Raw genomic sequence first — 4,637 nt, forward strand, 5'->3', positions numbered from 1 at the left:
GTGTATGAGTATTTGTGAGTGTGCCTGTGTTTGCCCCTTCCCCATCGCTTGACAACTGGTGTTGGTGTGTTTACGTCTCCGTAACATAGCGGTTCGGCAAAAGGGACCCGATAGAATAAGTACTAGGCTTACAAATAATAAGTCCTGAGGTCGGTTTGTTCGACTAAAGGTGGTGCTCCAGCAAGGCCGCAGTCAAATGACTGAAACAAATAAAAGAATAAAAAAAGCTGAATTTCGATGCAGGAGAAATTCCTCTAATCCTTGCATGGCCACTACGCTAGAACGGTGAGATCGACTCTGTTTATGTTCTGTGTAAATTATTGCGGGTCCATCACCCGTGGGAAAGATATGAGTTGGGAGACGATTCTAGCGGACCAGTGTTCTCGAGACTAAAGTATGAGTCTAGAAGTGGGGTGTTTTGTATCCACCCGACCTGAGTATAATGAGGCGTGGATGCAATAAGGGTGACAAGAGATGGAGAGACGAGTGCGGGTGATGGAAGATAATAGATCAAAGTGCTCCTTGGAGTAGAGGCTGTTATTGTAGTGATAGAAGAGCGAGAGAGAGGGGGAGAGAGAGGGGGGGGAGAACGTGACTGAGAAAGGGAGAGAAAGAGAGAGAATGGGGGAGAGAGTGGTTATATCACGTCTATGGGACAGAGGCTAATGTGTGTCTGTTAGTGATTAAATATGATTTAGACAAGTGTCCTTTCATTGGACGCCTTGAATACTGACTGTGTTCATAACAGCAAAAATGTCCTAGATGTAGGCGCAGTACTCCATTGAGGGCTTCACTTGAAAGAAAAATAAAACGAAAATTGTGACCTTTAGAATGTGTTTAGTCACAGATGTATTCAGCCAAAGAGAAACAAAGAGTAACAAAGCGACAAAAGAAAAAGTAGCTTAGTCACACGTAAGCAAATGTGACATGTACGCAGGGTTGTTGAAAAGTTCCTGGGTTTAGATAAACGAAAATACAGGAGGACCAGTTAATTATGATTTTATTCGACGTATTTCATTCTCAGATTCGCACGCCTATTGCAGTGGTTCTTCAGTTTTTCTAAGCCCTGTAAAAGAACTCAGAAGGTTATGCCTCAAATCAGGCCTTTCGCGATACTCTTAAAGCTAGGAAGTTTTCAGAACTCCTCGTAGCATGCAGAATGTAGCGTGCTTTTGGTAATTGTTTAAGGTAGTTATATAGTCGCAAGAAGACATAGAGACTCTCTCGGCCGTCTTACTCTTGATTCAGCGTAACATCCAGGATATAAGAGCAGAGGTGTCGTAGGCTGGAATGCGAGGGTTACATTAGCGCTGGGTTAGTACACATTTTTCATCTGACAAAAAGTGAAGCAACAAGAAATGATGTACCTTACTTAAGGACACAATGCGCTGGTAACAACAAACAACGCCAAGACCGCTTACTGTAGCAAGAAAGCGAGCTAGGAGTAGCAGCCAAATTTCCCTCAAATCACACTCTATCACCTCTGGTATGGAAAGGGTATATTGGGTACTGTATTTGAAAACTAATTTCAAAATAAGACAAAATAGCAGCGATTAAGATGAACAGATACCTGAATCCACTTGCGTAGCTAGAGTGTGTGCCGCCCGGGGCAGCCCTTCCGTTTGCCACTCACGGACCCTACAAAAAACACATATTGCCTACAGTAGACCCAAATGTGGTGCCATTTTAAAAGTACTGCCCGGAGCAGACTGCACCTGACACCCACTCCCCTAGGTACGATAGTGCCTGAGTCTATTCCACTTATGTGACCTCTGTTAAAAGGCCTACGACAGAGTAAAACATTAAACACCTTGGCCAGAGACCCTAGATTTTATGGCCCTGGTACTGCCAAGCCTGTTCGTACATACAGGACTACGAGATCATTACAATTAGAACCTTCCATCAAGGATCACCTCAATAGAATTTAACCTAGGGCTAAGCAGCAACACCATCAACAACGACAATAACAACAAAGCGGTGAACGCAGTATATTTACTTTCGCTATTCCTTTTGCTTCTGTCCACGCGGGTGATTTAGAATTACTGCCACCGCTCGTTGCCAGGTCTTTTTCGTATCCTGGCATTCAAACAATCTGTTTACTCAAACTAGGAAGACACAACCGCGGTGAAGAATTCTAAAATCTGGTGGGAAATTAACAGAAGTTATTGCCAGAAATATGCCAACACACGATTCCAAACCCACAGTCTTCAGTGTCATGTAATGATGATAATAATAATAATAATAATGGTTTCAAATTTTGGCACAAGACCAGCAAAGTTCCGGGGAGGAGTTAAGTCGATTACATCGACCCCAGTGCTCGACTGCTACTTATTTTATCGACCCTGAAAGGATGAAAGGTAAAATCGACCTCGGCGGAATTTGGACTCAGAAATTGAAGACGAACGAAATGCCGCTAAGCATTTTGACCGGCATGCTTACGATTCTGCCAGCTCACCGCCTTAATGATGATAATGATAATAACAACAACAACAACAACAACAACAACAATAATAATAATAATAATAATAATAGTTTCAAATTTTGCCAGAAGGCAGCAATGGGGGGGGGGGATGAGTTGATTACATCGACCCCCAGTGTTTAACTGGTACTTATTTTATCGATCCCGAAAGGATGAAAGGCAAAGTCGACCACAGCGGAATTTTAATTCAGAACTTACCAACGGGCGAAATACCGCTATGCATTTCGTCCAGCGCGCTAACGGTTCTACCAGCTCGCCGCCTTAATACTACTACTACTACTACTACTACTACTACTACTACTACTACTACTACTACTACTAATAATAATAATAATAATAATGATAATAATAATAATAATAATAATGATAATAATAATGATGATGATGATGATTTTAGCCTTGGTATATAACCTGCGATTTTGTTTTCGTTGGAAGATGAGGGAATTGACGTACCGATGAATTTTTAGGGAGCCGAACGAAATTATTTCGTCCGACTTTATGTTCTGAGTTCAAATTTCACTGCCGTCGACTTTCATCTTTCTGGAGTTGATAAGATAACTACCAGTTGAGCTCAGGGATCCATGCAGGCGACTAGCCCCCTTTATTTCTAATTGTGCCTACAGTAGAAAGGATATTGTGTTATATTTATTATATCAAACGTTGACATTTCTTGGCTTAGCTGTTTACAATCGTCGTGTACACTAGAGCCAAAAGGAGAAACTATGAATGGACTGACAACTTTTGGTAGACTATGGTATCACATAAATACATGTACATATACACACCATTGTACACCTATGCTTACGTACACACACACACACACACACACACACACACACACACACACACACACACACACACACACACACACACACACACACACACACACACACACACACACTCAGTGTTCACATTTTGCTGAATGACCTGCATAGATTATTTGTTTACAGTGATCAAATGCATGTGCTAGTTCACCCCATCCATCACAATCGACGCTGATTGAACAGGTTCACGGTGTACCACATCGGTATCCAGGTGATCGTAGACCAACATGTTACCACAACACAGAACACTAGGATTTGTTGGATGAGAATGGTATTAAAAAGCTTCAATGGCCAAGCCACTCACCAGATATGAACCCTATTGAACACCTCTGGGGCACGCTATAAAAAGAACCCTTAAAGCCAGATCTTTTTAGATTACTGTATGAAACTTCACAAGAAATTCTGCAAGAGAATATTCGTCATCTGATCAGTAACATGCCTAACAGAGTCCTTGCATTGAAAAATGCAAAGGGCATATCTACTAAATATTAGATATTCATATTATAACAATTAAAAAATAATTTGAATGTATAATTTCAGGTTTAAATAAATGTTGATGATTATAAGGGTGTCTATTTACTTTTGTTATGTCTGTGTAAATATGAGGCGTTTAGTAACAGACCGTCGTAAGCGTCACAACTTAAAAACCGAGAAAAATTCAGTCAGAGTTTCGCGACATTCTGAATGCGATATCTCAGCAAGGAATGAAGTTAAGAAGCTGGTTTTGGTCTTAAAATGACCGTGAAAACCTCCTCTAACCATTCCACGTAGGTAAAATTAGTTATCTATACATGCATCTGAAAGTTGAAACAATGACTGCGTCTTTCTCATTTTGTAGAATATACCGGTACTATGAAACGGTGTATCGCATTGCATATTTTAGCCATAATACTTCGGAAAAACGTACAGAGACCCCCCGCAAAAGTATTTCTTGTGTTTTAATATACCAAGGTAAGTATCTTTTAGGAGATAAGTAAGACAAGATAGCAAGATGATAGCCCATTATCGTTACGACGGTAACGAGGAATATTAGGGAATGAGCCATAACACCTAAAAAAAAAAGAAAAAGCGATACAAGGACCACATCAACGTTATTGCTTGCACGTCTGCGCTTACGATGGTGTGTTACAAAACTCTCTGGACTGAGATAGGGTGAGCGAGCGTCGTGTCAATAGCGTCGAGGTACGGTTCTTCTCAGCCAGATTTTCGGCCTTATTGCAAGCTTCGCCGGTCCTTCCTCTCAACCTTTTCGGATTCTAGACGTCGAGACAAAGAAAATGATACACTAACCTCGAAAATGGTCAGGGTGGCACTTACGACTCTCTTACTAAACG

General features: G+C 41.1%; 1 protein-coding gene across 1 annotated transcript in view; it reads right to left on the minus strand.

Annotated features, from left to right (window-relative positions):
- LOC106882031 (uncharacterized) overlaps positions 1-789 on the minus strand; it is a 368,303-nt gene extending 367,514 nt beyond the window's left edge. The window contains exon 1 of the mRNA XM_052974695.1: positions 735-789. The gene's annotated coding sequence lies outside the window, so the exon portion shown is untranslated. The remainder of the gene's footprint in view (positions 1-734) is intronic.
- Between the last annotated feature and the right edge of the window lie 3,848 nt (positions 790-4,637).

Source organism: Octopus bimaculoides, chromosome 19, assembly GCF_001194135.2.
Source record: "Octopus bimaculoides isolate UCB-OBI-ISO-001 chromosome 19, ASM119413v2, whole genome shotgun sequence".
Taxonomy (NCBI): domain Eukaryota; kingdom Metazoa; phylum Mollusca; class Cephalopoda; order Octopoda; family Octopodidae; genus Octopus; species Octopus bimaculoides.